The sequence below is a fragment of the Prinia subflava genome, chromosome 16 (genome assembly GCF_021018805.1).
Source record: "Prinia subflava isolate CZ2003 ecotype Zambia chromosome 16, Cam_Psub_1.2, whole genome shotgun sequence".
Taxonomy (NCBI): Eukaryota; Metazoa; Chordata; class Aves; order Passeriformes; family Cisticolidae; genus Prinia; species Prinia subflava.
This window is the reverse complement of record NC_086262.1, coordinates 17,606,928-17,629,054: the sequence shown is the minus strand read 5'-3', so window position 1 is coordinate 17,629,054 and position 22,127 is coordinate 17,606,928. Positions and strand designations below refer to the sequence as shown.

The window sequence follows — 22,127 nt, the reverse complement described above, 5'->3', positions numbered from 1 at the left end:
CAGGAGCTCCTACAGGGTCCGGTCAGAGGATTTGTTCTGCTGCTCTGCCCTGGGAGGGAAGAACTGCCCTGAGGAAAGCCCCAGGTCCCCAGCCCTGCCCGGCTGGGCAGTGCCCACTGAGCTGCCCCAGCCCCACTGCAGGGTTTCACCCGAGGTTTGTTCTATCAGATCCATCTCCAGCTGCTCTGCTGGCGATGGCTTTCCTGAGAAGTTTTACAGAGCAGTTCCTCAGTTCTCTCCCTTTGCCCAATGCCTGCTCAGCCCGGGGATGGGGCTGGCACCTGGTGCTGGTGCCCTGCTGGTGCCACACCGGGACAGCTGATGTGACCTCGTCCCAGGGGCACAGCCAGGGCAGTGCCCAGCCCTGGGCAGCCTCGGCTGCAGCTCCAGGGGCACTCAGCCGTCACCAAGGCTGCTAAGGTGCCATCCCCCCGTGCCACAGGCAGCCCTGCACCCCGAGTCCTGCAGGAGCGCAGGGAGCGCGCTTTCAGCACGGGGACTCCAGTGAGCGATGGCCAAAGGGCCATTCCCAAATTTCCCCATCCAGCGCCACTGGGGAGGGCTGTGATGGAGCCAGACCCAGCATCACCTGCCTTAGCTGCGTGAGGCTGCTCCCAGCCAGGCTCTCCGGCAGGCAGGCTTTGTTTCAGCAGACCAGCAGCAGTGGCACGGATTCAAGATTTGCAGGTGCCCAGATGGAAGCTCAGCCCCTCCCGGTACCCAAACTCCCTGCAATTACACAGACAAATCCCCAGCCCTCCCTCCGTGCCCTCGCCGGGAGGATCTGGGGGGTTTCCGTTTCAGGCAGGCTCTGAAAGGCACAAAAGGCCGCCGTGTGTGAGGCTCCCGGGGACAATCAAGGACAGTTGGGTCCTCAGCAATCATTATGTGCTCAGAAATCTTCACTTTTGTGATTAATGTATTGTTTCTTTGGCTCTCCTCTTGATTAACAGGAATCACAGAGAAACACTCACACATCCTATCATTACTGGCTCAGGAGCTCTGCAATTACAGATTTTAATTAATATCCTGGTTCATTTCAGGGGAACTCTTGCTCTAAGTCTACTTTTTTGGGAACTCAATAGCAGCCATGGCATAGATGGAGAGTTTTCCTCTGGCAGCCTGGGGAAAGGGCAAATGAGAAAGAACATTGCTCAGGAAAACTGTTCTTTTCTTCTGAAAACTTCTGTTCCAAACAAAACCTCTGGATTTAACCCAAGCCAAGTTGGGATCTATTTCCCATACCCTCATGCAAAAGCTCCTTTTCTGCAGTGTCACAAATGCCCATGTGCAGTTTTTGGGGAGGTCACCATGACAAATCTCCAAAGTCACCAAAAACACTCTCCAAAAACACCAGCCTTTCCCCACTCGGATCATTCCCTTTTCCCCTCATCCTTTCCCCTCACATCTCCTCTCCAGAGCTGACTTTTCTCTTGGGGCTGCTGCTTTCCTTGGGGAAGCAGGAGCTGGGGATTTTCCCTGCAATCAGAAACAAACCAGTGCTGGAACATGCCCTGGAGAAGGGGCATGCAGGAGGAAGGAAGGCAAGAAGGGAACTGTTGTATTTTTAAAATAGGAAAACATTTCTGTGGGGAAATATAAATTGTTTTCAGTCTTGAAATTTTTTTTCCAAGCCTGCCCGTGTTAAAAATGATGGATAGTCTTATCTGTGCACAATCTCCTGGCTGATAGGAAAATGACCCGGTGCCCATTGCCAGGCTCCAGACTGAGGGCTGTCAGTGCTGCGGATCCAATTTGTCCTGCTGCAAAGTGGGAGTCAGGGGAGTTGCATTTTGGGCATTCCTGAGCTTCAGAGAGAGAATTTTATCCTAAATGAGAATAAGCCAAGCAGACACTGAAGCTCCAAGTGACTTGATATGAGCATCCACTTTACCACCAGCCTGCAGGCATCTCCCTACCCCCAGCCCCAGTTTTTGCCTTGGCAAACACGCTCAGGGGCTGAGGCAGGACCCCCACACCTCTCTGGGGCTGCTGCTGCTCCTCGTGCCCTCAGCACGCCGGGGTGGCCGGGACAGAGGTGCCCATTGCCCCCAGAGCCCTCCCTGGGTGCCAGGGCTGCTCCCTGCCGTGCCAGCTCCAGCTGGTGGCACCCGTACAAACACTGGATGTGCCACCCAGAAGCACAGTAAAACAGCCAAGAGCAGTTACTTAATGGCTTTGATCTGTGCTCTGGTGAGAGCCATGGAGCATAATTATATTCTTGCTTTAAAAAGAGGGAAGAAGAAAAAAAGGCTTTATTTTGATGTTTTAGTGTTTGCTTCCCAGCAATATGTGCTTAAAGGGAACTATGGTAATTTATCTTTCCAATTCCTGCTTTCTACAGCTGAAAAAAACAGGAATAGCTCCTGTACATTTGCATTTCATTTTTAGCTCAAGCGCCTCGACAAGGATTCAGCCAAACAAATGAGGGCCCTGTACAGCGAGAGCAGCTCAAGGAAACAAAACCTCCAGGGATGCTGACAAAAACAGGCCTTAAAATCAGGATCTGCTCCTCCATGGGGAAAGGAACCCACCACTTGGAGCAGGATTCAAAGTTTGCTGAACTCCTTCCATCAGCTCTGCAGGTTCTGGATGGCCCCGAAGGTCCAGGGATGGAGCACAGCCCCTCTGCAGAACCTGCCAGGGCCACGTTCGCCCTGAGACCCGAGCCCACCCTCTCCACGGCATGGGAGGGGAGCACGGGGCCCTGATGGTCCCACGGTGTTCCCGCTCCCTCTCCACGGCCCGGGAGGGGGCCCTGGATGCCGGGGCGGCTGCCGGGGCGCCGGGAGCAGCCGAGTGCCCCAGGTGTGCCCGGAGTGGCTCTGTCAGAGCTCCCCTGAGAGCACGGAAATCCTGCATTTTCCATTCGCTCCGGGAAGCGTGAGGAATGCCGGCCAGCTGCACTTTTTATGAAGTGATGAGCACTGATCTCGGAGAGCTGGAAAACACGGGGCACTTTTGCATAACAATTAATTTGATCTTTTTCAGGAGGGCTGTTCCCTTCGCTCTCTGCACACCCAGACCAAAGCCGGCGCTGCTCCCGCGGCTCCGCTGCCTCCACCCCGCGGTCTCCCCGCTCGGGGGATTTTAGTCTTTGCTCTAACCCTGCCTTTGTCTGAAGTTCGGGCGGGCTCCGAGGGAGAGGTTTCAGGCGCAGGGAGGCCCGGCTGGCTCTAATCCCCGGCTCCCAGGGAAGCAGAGGCCGCTAATGCAGCGCTTTGAAGGCGTTCTGGAGCCCCTTTATCTGCGAGAGCAGCAGCCGGGGCTGAAGGCAGAGGTGGGGCTGGGCCGGGCTGCGCAGCCCAGCGGAGCGCTTTAATCAGGCAGCCTGAGCGGGGATGGAGAGCTTTCATCGCTTGATACAGCGGGGAGGACAGGGGAGCAGCGAACCGTCTGAAAGGTGCCCATTGCCCCGGGCTGGCTTTCACCGGGCACCGCTGCCTTTGTTCCCTCTCCCTTTGCTCCGTCACAATGGATTGCTCATTGCATTTGAAAGAGGGGGAGGAAAGCTGCTCCCGGAACACGCCGGCAGCACCGCACATCAGCCGGAGCAGCTCCCGGGCTCTCCACTGCTTCTTTCGATCACGGCTGCTCAAAATTGCCGTCTGAGACAGCCCGGCCAGCGAGGCTGCGAGTGGCAGCCTCGGCCAGCAGGAAAAGCCATCCGCACGGGTTTTATTGCCGGACAGAACAGCACCAGGCCGCGCTCGGAGCGCCCCAGCCCCTGCGCCTCTGGGCACGGACGGTCCCCCCGGCAGGAGCAGCTCCGTCCCCGCCGCGGCAGCGCCGGGCCCGGCTCCTCCCCAGCTCCAGCATCAATTCCCATTTCACTGAGCACACGCAAACACCCAGCGGTTTCTGAGCTCTTGGCAGCAAAGGCTGGGCACGTTTCAGGGCATCATCATCACCAGGGCATCTCCCACATGGGAAGGGAAAGGGGAGTTCACCCCTGGGACCTGCCCAGCTGTAGGGACACGGGGCTCTGGTCCCTGGCGGCACAGGGAGATGGCACAGCAGGATGTCCCCGCAGACCCCTGCAGGCCACAGAACCAGAGAATCCCAGACTGGTTTGGGTTGGACAGACTTTAAAGCCCATCCAGTGCCAGCCCTGCCATGGCAGGGACACCTCCCACTGTCCCAGGCTGCTCCAAGCCCCGGCAAACCCAGCCCTGAAAAGACTGTATGTAAAGCTTTCCTTGCTTTCACTGCAAACCCTCCCACTCAGAAGAACCTCATCAATTTTACATTGTTGTACAACATGAAATCTAGAGCATGTTCCAGGGGTGAATGGGAAGGCTCACGGCATTTCCAGGTAATCACACAGGAGCTGTGTATCAGCATCACCCCCAGTTCTGCAGGTGGAATTTTGCCATTTCCTGAGCAGAAAGGTAAAACAGCCCAAGCATTTCATTTCACTAAAAAAAGCTTCATAGAAAAAAAATAGATCTGTCTTCCTTGGAAGCATGGTGCTTGTTTCTCTGGAGCACCATGAGGTAAGTGACACAAATAGCTATGAATGATTCTTTTCCGAGAGCACCTGTGTGGCCATTTTTATCCGAGACAGGAGGCAGCAGCAGCAGACACTGAGTATTTTTGGTGAAATATCTCAGGAGCACTCTGAGCTAGAAATGACTACACCAGCTCCCCTCTAGCAACAGATTGCTTTCTAATTCACAGAATGCAAATGCAGATGCTGTTCCTGGCGCTCAACCAAATTAGTGCACAACACATTTGTTTCTAGAGGAGCAGCATTTAATACAGCAGGAATAAAAGGGAAAACAATACCTGACATCACCTGTGTTTGCCTGGGTGTGTTATTTCTGCATATGACACCTCAAAGATCCTACACTGACAGCAAACAGCAGCCCCAGAGGCACCTCAGGCTGCCTGTTGTGGCCATAATGAACAGGGAGGAACTGTAACAAGCATTTCCATGAGGTCCCAGTGTTTGGCTCTACAGTCATCTCGGGCAGCACTTTGTAGCAGGGGGTCGCCCAGCACAGGCTCCTGTGGCTCAGCTCAAGGCAAATGGAGAAGTTAAAAATCTTATCAGAGCCCGGAATTCAAAGCCTCCCACATCCCTGACATTTCCAACCACTTGAGTGGATCAGGTTTTAAGTGCAAGGCTCACCTTACTTCAGCTATAACATTTCCCCCCTTAAAAAGAGCCCGTTTCTCCCCCCAGACTTCACCAACAGCCTCACCCACAGCCCTGCTCCCTGTAAAATCCCTTCGGAAAACCAGGGATTACGACTTGCCAACTCCTCACAGAAATTGCTCCTTATCAAAGAGGCATTGAAGTACATAACACAATTATTCAAAGAACAATTTTCTGGTGCCAGAGCCAGGATTTTACATCTGCCACTGTCTGAACACTGTCAGTGAGCACTGATCTGACACTGGTCCCTCCCTGGGGCTTTTCCTCCCTCCTCGTGCCGTGTTCAGAGCCACAGACTGAGGTGTGGCTGCAGATGAGGACAGCAGCCCTGGCAGCCACCACCTGATGCAAAAGGCACTTTATGCATATTTAATAAATCATAGAAACTGGTATGCACAGGATGTGCAGGTGTTCTGCATTGCTGAAGGTTGAAGACTCTTTGGTGCTTGAGTTCACCAAATCGACCTGACTTTTTGGGGCCTTGAGAGGCATCCCACAACCCTGGGAACTGGATCCACTTTTCCTTCAGGTGACAATGACAGAACTCCCTGGCTGTGGCTGTGCTGCAGCTCAGTCCATCACAGCTCTCCTCAGGCAGCCTCACCTTCCTCACCTTACTGTTGGTTAATTATAAACATAATATCCAGATTTTTATCTATTTATCAGATTTCTATACATACAGTAACCTTATTTACCTAGGCTGGATGGTGGAGGCACCAGTAAGCAAATACTTGATGAGTATTATGTGAACTTTAAATGTTATTCCCAGTAAAAATGTCAGCCTGGAAATCAGTTCAGTCCCATGGAAGCAGATTCACAGTGGAGAAGAATTGGTTCATTTCTGGGGAAGTCAATGAAGTTAAAGCAATTTCCACAGCTGCTAACACCACCTTGACTGCTGAACAATAAAAAATGCTCTGTGCTTCCCTGGCTTGCGGCAGAAACACATTCCTTGTTTAAAGGGATAAAGCCGTGCTGAGATAGCTCCTGAGCTTCTGGCCTGAAAGAGATCCCACCTTTTCTGCTTTGAGCCAAACCTGGGGTGTGAATGCTCTGCCTTATCTGAGATCAGCTGCACTCACAGAGTGGTCGTGGTTGGAAAAGACCTCTGTGGTCATCGATCTCCTCCCTCACCACTGACCCACTCTTCTGGGGGCTCCACCACTGCCCTGAGCAAACTGCAGGGCTTTACAACCCCTGCATGAAGGAATTCTCTCCAGATCCACTCAAAACCTCCCTGGGGCAACCCGAGGACATTTCCCCTTCCTTTGTCAAGATGCTCCTTTTTTAAACAAGCTGTGGAGTCTGAGTCAGGAGCTGAGCTCCTGGAGCCTCTTCCCAAGGCCCATGGTGGGGGTTTCCAGCCAGGGTTCTGCGAGGAAAGAGTCTGACAAAACTACTTTTTGTTACTAATGAAATCTAACTAAAGCTCCCAACTTTTATGGCTCCTGAGGTCTCCCACAAAAAACTCCTGCCAGTTTTATGAGCCCAAATTCCAAACACAGCCCAGGGGATTTAGGAGGACGTGGTGAATCCTCCCTGGCCCGATGGGCTGTGCACGGCCTGAGAGGAGGCAGCAGTGGAGAGAAACTCCTGCTGCTCCTTCCCCCCAGCTGCTCCCAGGCTGAGCAGAGGACAGAGCAGAACCAGAGGTGACAAACGCCAGCACAGCACAAAGCCAGCGCTGCACCAGCCCAGCCCCTCTCAGCTCTAGCCCCGTTTCCTCTCTGCTGTCAGGGGTGTGCAGGAACGTGGATGTACTGTACCATAAATATTTAATTACAGGTGGCTAATGAAAACACTGAAGTTAATCAAAACCTCAAGGTAACGTGCACAAACCCAGCAAGGGACCTTTTTACATAGAAATGAAAAAATAAGACAGCAAATACTCTGGGCAAAACTTTAAATGCTGCTTAACTAAATTCATTCAGGTTAATTAAATCTTTTCCAAATCATTATTTGTTTCCTGTTTGTCACAGAAAGCATCACAAAGCCTGTCCCCCACCACTGCAGTTACACAGCCTTGCCTCCTGTCAGCGCTGAGGCTTCCCAAGCTCCTGCAAAGCACAGGAGAGAGTTGAAGTATCACCCTCATGTCTCTCTCAGAAGCTGAGACACTGATCTCAGCGTGATGGAAAAAGAGCAAAAGTCAAAAGGAAAAGGCACGGAAGTACAAAATTAGAGTTCAGTGGGAGACTGAGGCAGTTTTCCAGGGAACCTCCCTTCCCACGGGCTGGCAGGGCTGGACATGGCTGGGGCCAGGAGTGGCAGCAAGGACATTTCACCATCCCTGCGTTTGGGAGCCTTGATAAGCAAGGGATTCAGGGGTATAAACGAAGCTGATAAAATTCTGTGTTTCAGCACCTGCAAGAGTCTCTCACAGTCACCATTCCCTGTCCATAGCCCACTCCAGAGTTACCTGTGGAAGAGACAAGATTTGCCTCTGCCTCCAAAGCACCTGCAAGGTGCCATCGGAGCTTCTGCCCCAGAAACTTCCCCTGCACTTTCCCCATCAGTAACCAAACTGGTTCTCTTCCTCCAAAGTGCTTCCATCCCAATGGCATTTTCTCTAAAATTTGATGTTACACCAGTAGTTATGGAAACTCACAGTGGTTGCTAACTAGAAGACCCAGGCAGAAATTCAATATAAAGCACATAGACCAGCGGCTTCTCCAGTTCTGCTTTTAGGATAAAGTGTCAGGGCCAGGAGGGAGCCTCGGGCCTCCCCTGCCACATCTCTCCTGCATCCACAAAAGGTTCATCACCCTAATTTTAAGAGACATAAGAAAGTGGATTTTTTAATTTCATAGTTAGGAAATTCAGAATGGGCCTGATTGTGGGGAAGAATAATTTGACACTTGCTGGAGAGTCTAGAGTGGGGCGGAGATGAGGATTTGTCACACTCCTCACACCTAGACATCACCTCTGCTCAGGAAACAGGAGATTTTAAACCGAGTTTGAATTCTTCAGTGGGCTTCAGCACAGGTTAATGATGGCTCCTGAGATGAGCTACATATTATTCATGAACTTCAAACTACTCTAAACTACTTAAAGTCATTTCTTGAACTTTCTCCAAGACTGGCCTCTGGTCTGGTTGACAAGGTGAGGATTGGTCAAAGGCTGGGCTTGATGATCTTGGGGGTCTTTTCCAACCATAATGGGTTTAAACTCTCATAATCCGAAGCAGTTATCAAGAGACACAGAACAGAATCCTTGGCACATCTTTACCCATGAATGGAGGCAGCTGGATTACAGAAAACCCAGCAGCAGAGGCACACAGAATGCGGGGGCAGCGGTGAAAGCCAGGGAGCGGGGAGGCTGCCCGGGATGATGGCACTGCAGGCAAACACAGCCATGGCCCCGTCGGGAAGGAGCAGCCCCATCCCCGTGTTCCCCTCCCCGGCAGGCCCCGCTGCTCTCCCAGCCCATCACGCACCAAACGCATGTGGAACACGAATTGATGAGGAAATTAATAATTACCAGCTTCGAAGCAAATTCCCTGAACATGCAATTATTTCACCCCGAAACGCTCCTGAGCAATCAAAGACAAGATGGAGAACAAAGCAGTTAGCAAAGAATTGTGTAATCAAATAATTATTTCCAGTGTAATTGGCACGGAAAGCACCGCGTGCGGGGCGGGAGAGGCAGAGCGGAGCTCGGTGCCGCAGAGAGCCGCCTCCAGCGGGGGAGACACCGGGACCGCTCCCGCAGCCCCCCGGTCCCACCGCTCCCGCAGTCCCTCGGATCCCATCGCTCCCGCAGCCCCCCGGTCCCGCACGGCTCCCCTCGGTCCCATCGCCCCCGCAGAACCCCGTGTCCCATCCCTCCCGCACGGCTCCCCCGGTCCCGCACGGCTCCCCCGGTCCCGCACGGCTCCCCGCTCCCATCCCTCCCGCAGGGCTCCCCGCGCCGCCGGTGCCTCAGCCGCTCTGTTCTGTTCGCCTCATTAGGGAGCAGCGGAGCGGAGCCGCCGGCAGCGGCAGCGCCGGGCTGGAAGGATGGCTGCTGCCTCAGGATGAGCTTCACTGCAGCCTCCTCACACGGGGAACTTCGGCAACAGGACATAAATCACTCTGAACGCCGGGGCATGGATCCAGCAGGATGGATCCCTGCAGGATGGATCCCTGCAGGATGGATCCCTGCAGGATGGATCCCTATAGGATGAACCCCCACAGGATGGATCCCTGCAGGATGGATTCTGCAGGATGCATGCCCACTCCCAGAGCAGCCCAGGGGCCCACGGGAGCTCAGCCAGGGACAGGGACAGGGACAGGGACAGGGACAGGGACAGGGACAGGGACAGGGACAGGGACAGGGACAGGGACAGGGACAGGAACAGGGACAGGAGTCCCACACAGCCCCCACTGCCAGCTCCTCAGCTCCTCAGCTGCTCAGCTCCAGGAGCTGGGTGCTCATGCATGTGCAGATGGACTCCCTCAATTTCTTTCCAGAGAAAAGGCCACCTCCAGCTTTCCTTGGACACCTCCAGCTTTCCTTGGACACCTCCATGGGTGGGGACTCCCAGCCTCCCTGGGCAGCCCCTTCCAATGCCCAGCCACCCTTTCCAGGAAGAAATTCTTCCTGATGTCCAACCTGTCCAACAGCTCCCTAAAGCCCAGACAGAGCACTCCTGCCCCAGCTCAGCATCGCCCCTTGGGGTGGTCACTGTTCCAGCCAGAGGCAACCCTGCTACGACCTGGAGGTCCCTCCAGCCCACACATCCCCCAGCTGGACACTCCCTGTCCCACCAGAGCAGGGGAGCAGTGGGAAGTTAGAGCTGGTGACTGATGCTGCAGATCCTGTTCCAGGCACACAGCCACGGGAGCTGAGGCACAGGGAAGACACGAATGCTGTAATTGGAAGGTGCCTGGCAGTTGTCAGTGCTATCAACAGAAAGGCAATTACTGTTTGAAAATTAATCTTTTTTTGTTTTGTTTCCCTATTGTTATTCTCTTTTTAATGTCAGAATAAGCAAAACAGGAGATTACCTGGTGTGTTCTCCCTCGAGGGGAAATGCAGTTAAAATGGAAATGAGCACCAGGCTGGCAGCACCTGCTCCTGCCAGGGACAGGTATCCCATTCCAACTCCACGGCCAGTCTGAACCCCTCCACCTGAATTCCTCTGCCACCTCTTTTCCCAGCACAGCTGCAATCCTCCATTGCCACCAGCAAGCCCCCGGCAAGGGAACAATGTCCCTGTCACCCCCACACCTCCTCTGCTTCTGCCCGTTTTCTCCAAGCTGCAGAGGCTGTCTCAGTTGTGAGATGTCCTTTCTTGCCCTCCCACCCCAGGCTCTCAGTCCCAGTCCTGGCCTCCACACGCTGCTGGAGCCTCTCCTGGCCCTGCTGTGCCCACGGGAGAGGAGGCATCTCTGGCAACCCCCCAGCACAGGGATTCAGACACCTCTCCTCCAAACTCCACATCCTAACACGAAATCTCTCCTGAAATCCATCATTTGGAGAATCCTCTCCCACAGCTTCCTTAGCTTTCTGTGCAGTTCTCAAACTGTCTTGTTTGTCTTTGCTTCTCATTCGTTTCTGCGTAATTTCATCCCTCAACACATCTTTAATTAACAGTTCTGTGCTGATGACTCACATCTTTCAGCTCCAGACACCTCTCCTTCAGTTCAAGTCCCAAATTCAGGCACCCTGGAGAGGCCTGTCCTGCAGGGCCAGGGACTCTGCCCCTCTCTTTTCCAGCTCCCCCACACATTTGTCTCCATCACTGGGTCAACATCCTGACCACACAAATAACTCAGTCCCATGGTCTGCCATCATCCTCAGCTGGGGTGGCCTGGCTGCACCCACACTGTGCCAGTTCTTTGGCCCGAGGGTTGAAGATGCCCTCTCTGCTATTTCCTGGTAAACAACATCCCATCTCCATAACTACTGAATTCTTCTCTTTGGCTGTTCTCCCTTCCTGCCATTCACACACTGCCTGGGACAGGTCACAGCCCCAGGTGTCACCTCAGTGTCTCCCTGCAAACCTTTTCTCTGCCTCCTCCTCCTCACAACCATAACTGCTTCACCTCCTTCCTCCCTCCTGCAATGGGGTTATCACAGAATCCCAGGCTGATTTGGGCTGGAAGGGACATTAACACTCATCCCACTCCAGCCCTGCCATGGGCAGGGACATTTTCCACTGTCCCAGGCTGCTCCAACCTGGCCTTGGGCACTTCCAGGGCTGGAGCATCCATGGTTGATTCCCTGGAGACCCTTGTGGGAAGCGTGGCCTCCCCTGGACAGCTGGGGAAGAGCCTCATGCTGACTCCCAAAGCAGTGGGGAAGGAGGGCCAGGCCCTCAGCCCTGCCAGCCCTCAGGAGTGTGGCTCTGGGGACCACCAGCCAAGTTATCCCACAGTTCTGGCTGTCACCACTCTAGGGAGAACGGAGAGAAGTCACAGGCTCCAAGGCAACTCACTCATGACTCAAAAAATGTGGGGGTGGTGGGGGTGGTTCGAATTCACATTGATGCCATGCAAGTAGAAGAAAAACTAAACTTTGGCTCCTTTAGCAAATCATACAGTTGGAGACCAGCATCCAAAACCAAATAGAATAAAAAATTATGTTCTTGATGCTGCAGAGGAGGCTGACATGGAATGAAGAGATGCCAGAAAACACAGGAGGAGATGAAAAGCTGCACTGGCTGGCTGAGGAGACTGGGAAGGAGAAGCAAGGAAAACTGAGAACGGCAAAAGGGAATCATGAATGATGCCTGTTTCTTGTAGAAACAATTTTTTAAAAAATCATCTCTTCCAACCCATAGGGATTTTGGACTCGGTGCTGTAAACAGGCTGAGGAACACAGCAGATGCCTTTTCCTGCACTGCCTCCCCATCAGGAACCTGCAGCCCCTCGGGACCAGCACTGCCACGAGCAAATGATGGCAGAACAGATTGCCTGGTGCCAGCCTTCACCTTTCTGCAAGATGGGAACAATCAGGGACATTTGATTGTTAGAGTGAGAAAGCCGTTAACGATGTGTTGATGAACACAAAGTTAATTTTCCGATACATTTCCTACAAACTGTTTCTTTAGGAATTCTCCTCGGAGCCCAGAAAGCAGCTTGAAAGAGCTACTGTTAAATATTGACTGCTGCTCCGGGATCATTAAGGAAAATGTGTTTGGGTTGTGTTTTCCAGGGCACACCGAGGGGGCTGGGCAGTTTCTGTCGGGACAAACGCCTTTCCCTGCAGGGGGAGCCGGGGCACACCGAGCGGGCACTGAGCGGCCGGCGCTGGGCTTTCCCTCCCGCAGAAACCTCCAACAGAGCCCAAGGGCAGCTGTTTCCTAAGCTGGGTCAAGCACAGAGTGGAAATTCAATAGGAGAATGGAAATATCTGTCACTGCACCACAGGGGAAGGCGAGAGCAGGGCAGCGGGGAGGGGGAACGGGCACAGGGAGAGGTGACTTTGGGACAGAGGTCACAGGGAGAGGGAGGAAGGGAAATGAGTCAGGCAGTGAGGCCAGGAGCGCTGCCGGGCTCTAGGGCCCCGCACGGGACGGGAGTGCCCCGGGCCAACACCGGGAGGTGCTCAGGGCATCGCTGCGGGCAGAGCGCGGCTGAGCGCCCGCACAGCTCCGGGAGAGGAGCGTGAGGAGCTCCCAAAGAAGCGCGGGAGACAAGTGCTCCGGGAGGGGGAACCGGGATCTGAGCCGTGCCCGGGGCACAGCCCGCGGCTCCCGGCGCTGGGGGGATGGCCGGGCCCTGCCAGTGCCAGCGCCCCCAAACTGGGCTCTTCCTAGCACTGCTGCACGTTCCAGGATCCGAACCCATTCCCGGTGTTGGTGCGGAACTGGGGCGCTGAGCAGGGAGTAGAACGCAGCTAAGCCAAGCTCGTGGTGGGAAGCAGATGTTCTCCACACGGATCCGAGCTCCCACGGAAAATGAGTACTTTGCATTTCTGTCTCCTGAATGAGAAAGCACCAACTTAGCAACAAAGCCCATGGACAAACAGCTCAGGAATAACGCGGTTTTCCAGTCTAATTTGCACCGTAGGCTGCAGGAACGTGCATTGTGCTGCGGGATTGCCGAGGCACTGATTTTCCGGGCTTCTTAAGCCCATAATGAAGAGCACATGTCAGGGATTTCAGCGCCCGCAGGCAGTGGCAGAGGCGATTCCTCCTCGCTGCTGAGGCTGTGAAAGCCAAGCCCTGCACAGTACCAGTCCTGCAATAGGGATCTCTGCGGGGATGAGGGAGACGGGAGCAGCTCGGTGCTCTCGGGCTCCTTGGGCCATCAGGGCAGGACAGGATGGACCGTCCCCATCATTCCCAAACCTCCCACCAGGACCAGAAACAAGGAACCCATGAACATCACTGGCTGAAACACTTCCCATTCTTTCCATTTTTCAAGTACTGATGGACCCCAGCTACAGCACATCTTGTCCCTGTGCATCACTCACATCTACTTGGGTATGACATTTATTTTCATGCAATAAATGGTATGTGGAGGAGAGGGAACAACCAGATCCATTTTGTACTTTGGATTCCATTTTACTTAGAAGATTAAAACCACTATGAGTCCTTTTAAAAATAGTCATACTTTTTAAGATGGAAAAATTCTCACTTTTTCCTTTAAAATTAAAATTCACTGATGATACATACTCAGCAGTGAAACAGCTTAATTTTGCTCATCATCATCAAGAAGCTTTTGAGTGACAGAGTCAAGTTTAAAAGCCCTGATTAGCACATGAAATGACATAAAAGATCCCAACAAAAGCAGAGCTTCAGATCCCTCAAATACCCCAAATAAATAAAATGTTGGTGTTGGCAAAGCTTGTTTGTAGGATCTCCAATTCATGAGAGAAAAGAATCCTCTTTTCTCTTGGAGAAGAGTCAGATGTGACTACACACCAGCCAGCAATAAAACCTGACATGGCCGAGTGCGAGGAGTGACCCTGCAGTGTCCTCTGTCCCCTCAGTCTGCTCAAGATGATAACAGAAATAATTCCAACTCCTGCGAATAAGCAGCCTGAGAGGCAGCAGGGGCTGCTCCTCTAAGCCCACCCTGCAGGCTGTGCTTTCCCCAGACACATCAGTCCCATGCTCCTGCTGTACCTCAGCACACCCACTGTCCTCCAAACCACACTGCCTGAGAATGAGACACGACATTTTGAGACAGTCATATTCCAAAAGGGAGGTCTGAGAGAAACGGGAGAAACCCAGCACAGCAGTGATCCCCAGCAGGGCAGTGCTCTGCAGTGCCACTGCAGTGCCAGCACTGACTGCCACTGTCACACGCTGAGTGCTCACCCACGGACCTCTGAAAGCCCAGCCTGAGGGGAAACAGCCAATAAATTCAGAGAGGGGAACAAAGAGTGACAGAAAAGCGTCACAAGCACTGCAGAGCAAAAGCAGAAAGGGCCTCATTCAGATTTAAAGGCAGTTAAAGCCTGTTGTTCCTAATGGATTATCATACTTTAAAATAAAGCAGATCTGATGTGCTCAGCTGCCTCCCCTGACACCCCGAGCTTTTAGAACTGGCCTCAGCCCATGCCCGCTGAATCTCCATCAAATAATTACCAGCACTTTGGCTGGGGGTAGAGCTTTAACCTCAGACTGCATAATTTGAGGAAAAATTCAAAAGCCAGATATGGCTTCTTACTTATTAAGGGGATTTTAATGGTCTGTGCCGCTGCCTCACACACTCCCTCTTTATCTCCTGGATATTGATGAGCCCACACCTGCAGGGGCAGAGCTCCAGAGCTCTGCCTTGGCTCCTCCCAGGGGATTGGCACCTTGGTGACATCCAAAGGGACAAAGAGAGGACCAGGTTCCCTCTGGGAGGCTTTATTAGAAATGCCAGCCGGGTGGTGGCACTGCAGCAGTCGGGAGCTCTGTCACAAGGACAGCTCTGGCCCTGTGACATCCCCGTGGTGGGACAGGAGAGCTCAGCGACCCCGGGACCCCCTGCCCTCGGACAGCCAGAGCTGCCTCCCGTGTGCTGCTGAAAAGGCGGCTGCTTTTGGAGACACACAATGTGGTCCTACTTTAATTTCAGCATGTGGATCAAGTAATTGTTTGGATTTTAATATTGAGTCTACGTTTCACTGATTTGCATTTAAATGTGTTGTCAGAGAACTTCCAGAAGTCTTTAATAAGAAGGCCGATTTGCATTTTAATGTGCACTTAAAGAATTTGAAGAAGTCTTTTCATGTGAGCTGTGTTATCTGAGGAACGTTCACACTGGAGGGAGAATGAGAGATGCAAGTACAAGTCTAACAAAACTGCTTCTGTGAGACAGCCCAGCCTTGTTGGACTTTGCGAGGAAAAAAAATGTTCTGACTGCAGATGTGGTGTAGAGGGAGAGCCGGGAGGGGCTGGGGTGGCCGAGGAGCAGCTCGGGATGCTGAGCACTCCCTGCCCAGCTCAGGGAGCACCGGGAGGTACCTGGAGGCTCCCGGAGGGCTGAACTCAGCTCTGACAGCCCCGGGGGCTGCAGGAGCTCTGTCCTGCTGCCAAACAAACCACGGCTGAGCCATCTATCAAAAATAAATGACTTGGGGGAACAAAGGCATTTATTTTTAGAAGATGAATCCTTCCCTGTTCAGTTCACATAACTTCAGTGTACCCAGTGACTCGGGCTGTGACTCCGTGTCCCCGCTGGGGCTGGCACTGGGGAGGCACCGCTGCCACCCTGCCCTGGCACTGCCGAGGAGCTGGGGAGGGACTGCAGGGCTCAGGGCTGGCCTCTGCAACCTCCCTGCCCCAGCCTGGGTAAAACAGGGCTCAGTCCTGCCCTGTGCTCCCCGGGGTGGCTGTAAGTTAAATCAGAGTAACGTTGGAAAGATCATCAAGGCCAGCCTTTGATAAATCACAGAATGACAGAATATTCCAAGTTGGAAGTGACCCACAAGGATCATCCCATCCAACCCTTAAGGGATGGCCCACCCAGGGAATGAGCCCACAGCCTTGGCATCATTAGCACCGTGCTCTGCCCAGCTGAGCCAATGCCAGGGCTAGATGTAGCTGTATAAAATACATATAAATATACTGAAATAAATACCCACATGTCCAGCTGCTGCCAGGCACGGCTGCCCTCCTTCAGAGCTCTGACCAGCCCATATCCCACAGTGCAATCCAAAGTTTAAAAACTGCAATTATCAAGCAGGGACATATGCAGGGAGGCAGCACAATAATTAGAGAAAGCAAAGCGGGTACTTCAGAGTTTCCATTCCATAACACATAATTGGTACATAAGTGAGAGTGTTTGTTTGTTTACTCAGAGCAGGGTCACCTACTGCTGTCACTGAACAAAGCTGTCACGGGGTTTAGATGGAATAGGCTTCTGTCGTTTAAGCCAATTATTTTCTCACCAGAGATCAGAGCATCAATAAAAAACAACAAATAAACCAATTCTGATCAGCTGCAATATTGGTTATGTGGGGTTTTTGTTGTATTTTTCCTGCAATAAACAAAGCCAGTGTCACATCCACATGGCAGTGCCAGCTCCTGGGCTGTTCCTGAGCCTGGCTTGAGCTGAGTTTTGTCCCCATCCAGCTGCCCAGAGCTGAGGACATGGAGGAGAAAATACAGTGAAAAGACAGGTTTGTGTCACCCTGTATTTAACCAAGTTCCAAACCAAGACCTTCCCTTGCTGTAGAAAGCAGAACTGTTTGTGGTGGCGTTGGGATGTCACAGTGACACAGGTGTTTAGCACGTTGTTGTCAGTGTGCAGCACACACCAACCCAAACTGCAGCTCTGAATAAATAAACACCCAGTAAAGGTCTCACTGGAACGATTTTAGCCCCACTGGCGGATGGGCTCAGCAGCCCTGGTCCTGCTGCCACGGACAGGTTCATCCATTCTTCCTCAGGACCTGGTGGTTGGAGCACATCAGCTCCAAGGGCTGTGAGTGAGCGCCCGTCACGCGGATTCAGCTCTCTGGGGACATACGGGCCGTGTCCCTGTCCTGCAGAAGGCGCCTGTTCCGTGGGAGCTTGTACCCAGGTGGACGTGTTCAGAACAGCTCAGCAGAGATGTGACTCCTGTACATCCAAACAGCTTTTGGCAAACGGTGTCCTTGTGGATTTATCATGCGGATGAGTCTGGAGTGGCAGTGTCCCAGTGCCGGCTGGCAAGGAGCAGGACAGAGCCAGCTGTGCCAGCCCAGCCACCGAGAGCAGTGCAGCTTGCACAGCAGTGCAGCACAGCAATGCAGCACACCCAGCCCTGCAGCACAGCAGTGCAGCACACCCAGCAGTGCAGCACACCCAGCAGTGCAGCACAGCAGTGCAGCACAGCAATGCAGCACACACAGCCCTGCAGCACAGCAATGCAGCACACCCAGCAGTGCAGCACAGCAGTGCAGCACACACAGCCCTGCAGCACAGCAGTGCAGCACAGCAATGCAGCACACCCAGCAGTGCAGCACAGCAGTGCAGCACACACAGCCGTGCAGCACAGCAGTGCAGCACACACAGCAGTGCAGCACACCCAGCAGTGCAGCACACACAGCCCAGTCCTCCCCGTTTGCATTCCCAGCCGGGAGGAGATGCTTTGGGCTGGAGCTGCAGCCCCAGGGCCGCCCCAGCCCGGCTCCCTCGTGGCCCTGCTGGAGCACAGGGACGGGCACAGGAACGTGGGGCGCACCTCACCAGCCCAGCCCCAGGGACAGGACACGGGGAGCCTCCTTTTCTGAGAGGCTCTGGGAATATCCCTGACTTGGATCTCCTTTCTGCACTGGGGCTCAGAGTTTGGCAGACAGGGATCGCCAGGCACTGGCTGTGCCCACTGCTCACAGCAGCACTAACAAACACAAGCCAAGGCCTTACACAAAGCCTGTTCAAAGGAAATACAATTTTCCCCCAGGAAACATTCTTTAAGGTTTATCTTAATCTCTTCTTTTCAGTCACTGCATCCCTTGGGAATAAGCACATTAAACCACCGATGATCTGTACAAGCAAGGAAAGGCATTACAGTGCCATTATCAATACAAACCAATTTTAAATCCTTCCAATATTTGGAGAAGAGCTACAGCACGGTTGCAAACAAAATCTCTGATCACTTTTTCAAACAATATTTAATCTGTCCTATAGCCATGGTCGGTAAAAGCCGCATCGGCAAACAAAAAATAGTGTGGGACTGAGGCTGTCACTCCAGCTGAGCAAACACTTTCAGTGTCTCTGATATTCCACTTATTATTCCATTTACTTGACTCACCAAAACATACTGATGTTTATTCCTTGCAGTGGAGAAACCTGGCAGGGTCAGGGGCAGGAAATTTGGGTACAGGAAGTTCTCCCTGGCCCTGAGGTGCTGGGCCACGTCACCAAACAGCACAAAATTCCAGAGGACACCTGGAATTCAGTTCTGTTTCCTTTGGCACATGGATGGACACTGATTTCAGGCCTGGCCCAATTCCAAGCCATGGAGATGAAGATGCAGTGATGTGTGGGAAGAGCTGAGCTGGACAAGAATCCCATGGGCAGGAGGGCGGAGTGTGTGCAGAGGGAATGTGGGAATGGTCGGGAGGATGGAGCAGCCCAGGCCCACGGGCTGTGTCCAGGGAGGATCCCCGGGGCTCCCAGGAGGGAAAAGGAGCAGTGCAGGGCTGCACCCTGCTCCCTGCAGCACCCCAGGGCTCCCAGCAGGGAAAAGGAGCAGTGCAGGGCTGCACCCTGCTCCCTGCAGCACCCCGGGGCTCCCAGGAGGGAAAAGGAGCAGTGCAGGGCTGCACCCTGCTCCCTGCAGCACCCCGGGGCTCCCAGCAGGGAAAAGGAGCAGTGCAGGGCTGCACCCTGCTCCCTGCAGCACCCCAGGGCTCCCAGCAGGGAAAAGGAGCAGTGCAGGGCTGCACCCTGCTCCCTGCAGCACCCCAGGGCTCCCAGCAGGGACAAGGGGCAGTGCAGGGCTGCACCCTGCTCCCTGCAGCACCCCAGGGCTCCCAGGAGGGAAAAGGAGCAATGCAGGGCTGCTCCCTGCAGCACCCCAGGGCAGCGGGCACACCGAGGCCCCACCAGCCTGGGGCTCTCCCGGGGATGGAGAGACGGGATCAGCGCTGGGGCAGAGGGTGACCCCTTCCATCCCACAACCCAGAGGGGCTCAGGGTTTGACGACAAGGCTTCAAACACGGTGTAAACGCAAGAAGTTAATATTGCAGAGCTCTCCAGTCCCCTGGTTCGGAAGCAGCAACAGGAACCTTGTGTATTTTGCTGGAGAGGAGGGAGGGAGGGAGGGTGGTGGGTCCTGCGGGCACACGGGGGAGGCCCCGGTGCCAGCTGCAGGGTGGCACGGCGGGCAGCGGTGCTCATTCGCAGCCTCTCAATGTTTGCTGTGAGACACTCCTCACTCCCCACGGCCCCATCGGGACTGCAGCCCCGAGCACAGCAGAGCTCCCTCAGCCCCTGCCCGGCCACTCCGAGCGAAGCCAAAGTAGCTCAAACACCTCTGGCTATGGCACGGCCTTCTTGGTCAATGTCATCTTATCCGGGATAATTATGGAAAATGCTAATTATCAGAAATAGATGAGAGGGTGATTTGTTGTGCTCCAGGGGATCCCAAAAGCCCAGCCCATCAGTGTGGCTGCCCCAGCAAGAGGGGATGTGCCAGCCCTGCAGGGACAAGGTGTCTCACAGCCTTTGGAGATGCAGTCCAGCAGCCCTGAGCCTCCCTGCAGCTCTCAGGCAGCCCCTGCACACCCCAAACCCTTCATGTCTCTACCAGTTTGCCAGGCAGCAGAGCAAGCAAGGGCCCTGAGCAGGGGTGGGATCGGGGTTCCCGGCTCCCCTCAGCGCTGCATTCCCAGCGCTGCGTTTGAAGGGTGGGAACAGAGCCACCAAAGCACCGTGGGCTTCAGCAGGGAGATCTGTGATTGCACATTTGCATGCGGGAGAGAGGATGAGTAATGGCAGCAGGCACGAGGGAGGAATAACTGAGCCTGATTACCCCACACCTGCACTGCTGCCTTTGCCCTTGTCCCTGTGTTTGTGGGGTTTCGTGGGACCCTTCCCTGCAGCCGTGCTCCAGGACGGACACGGGAAATGCACCAAGGACAGGGAACAGATGAAGATTTATTTTTGCTGGCCCAGGCACTTGATCACAGTCAGACCTCAGCGACATGTTCCTTGTTAGGAGTAAGCTGGGCAGACACTTCCCCAGTGCTTTAACCCTTGGGAAATGTTTTCCCCAATCTACAGATCTCAAACACCTCCAGCTTGTTTCTACTGCAAGAAGCTCTGGGACTCTCCTGCTCTCTGGATTGGGCTCTAAATTAAACACCAACACCAGCTGGCAGCAGGCCCCCATGAGCAGCTGCACACAGCAAACCTCCTGCAAGAGGCAGCTCCGTGTGCCCTGTCACACCTCGCCCTCCCAGGAGGTGCCACTGACTGCGGCCCCAGCAGGGACAGAGCCAAAGCACAACCCAGGCTGGCACAGGGGGGACGTGGCTGAATGGAGCTCCTGGGTCCCCCCTGAGCATGGATACGGGACAGGGGGCCAGGCTGGGAAATGTACACAGGTGCCTTGTGCCAAACACTGGGGCCTGCACATGAAGATCAGCGCTATGTGCTGGGTGTAAAATATTCAGGTGGACATTAATAATTTGTAGCAGTACATGTATTTTCTTTCTATAAAAAATGAAACAAGCTTATAAATTATGACAAAAAGAAAACCCCATGTTTCATGACAGGGTTAGATAATCACATCCTTACTGGCATAAACATGGGGTCAACCCAGGTTTATTCCAGAGCAACCAGGAGCAGGAACCTGCCCTGCCATCCTCAGCCCCCAGGCGTGCCAGCCCTGCCTCGGGCTGCCCAGCCAGGGAAGGGCTGGGAGCCAGTGCTGCCTCCCCATCAGGCTGGGGCACAGGGACAGGCTTTCCAGAGGACGTTGGCCTGAGCACATGGGAACAGTAAATAAAATACAGAGAGAGGAGTTTTAGGCAGAAATTGGGCTATTTCAGTCTGTCGTTCCATGGGAAAGAGATTCTGAGGCTTGTACATGTACACAGACACAAACACACTCAGGGAAAGAAGAAATGACAAGCAGAGCAGTAACAACAACAGTCAGAGAGTAATTTGTTCTTAACCTGTTCAAAATAAAAATAACTGGTGAGCAAGTTCACTCCTTGGACCATCTGCATCTCATAAGCATAAGTTCAAATCCTGACACCATCTGTTTCATTGGAATTTTAATGCCTCACCAATATGCCAGTTCCCAATCCTGCAGCAAGGACAGCAGCCCCCTCACTTACCAAGCCTCCTACTGGGGCTGGTTTTACTGGGAGGGAACGACCTGGAGCCAGCTCAGGGCAGAACAAACCTGGGGCTTCTCCTCCCCGGGTGGGGGAAGCAGCCCCAGGCCACCAGAAGAACCCCAGAAGCCCTCACAGCCCCGATGGAAATTTGGGCAGGATGTCTGAACAGTAAAATATGAACAGAAAAAAATCCTCTGTGTTATCATGGAATATATTTTGTTCTCCACAGCAGCATCCATTTGCCATCCTGCAGAGTCAGCAGCATGTGTAGCCCTTCCAGAAGAGGGATCAGCCCTTCCAGAGGAGGGATCAGCCCTTCCAGAGGAGGGATCAGCCCTTCCAGAGGAGGGATTAGCCCTTCCAGAGGAAAGAGCAGCCCTCCCAGGAGAGAGATCAACCCTTCCAGAGGGGGATCAGCCCTTCCAAAGGGGGATCAGCCCTTCCAAAGGAGGATCAGCCCTTCCAAAGGGAGCTCAGCCCTTCAGGAAGAGCTCAGCCCTTGCAATGGGGTCATCACCAGGGGAGGGTCCAGTCCCCTGGCACCACCCTGTGCCCTGTGCTGGCCACAGAGGTGGCTGTGACTGCCTGATCCTCTGCTCCTCTGCCAGGCACCAGCCACATTCACCTCCCAAACTCTGCTGGGGATGACAAAGAGATATTGAGATCCCAGCCACAGATAGAGTGGCTGGTATTGTGAAATCAGGTATAAGTTTGGATCCAATGGCAAAAATTGTCCTGTGAAGTGTCTAAAAAAACTTACTTT

The 22,127-nt window shown here is 53.7% G+C and overlaps 1 protein-coding gene across 1 annotated transcript in view; it reads right to left on the bottom strand.

Annotated features, from left to right (window-relative positions):
- The window catches only part of KCTD16 (potassium channel tetramerization domain containing 16), a 51,513-nt gene that overhangs the window by 17,315 nt on the left and 12,071 nt on the right, over positions 1-22,127 (bottom strand). The window lies entirely within an intron of this gene.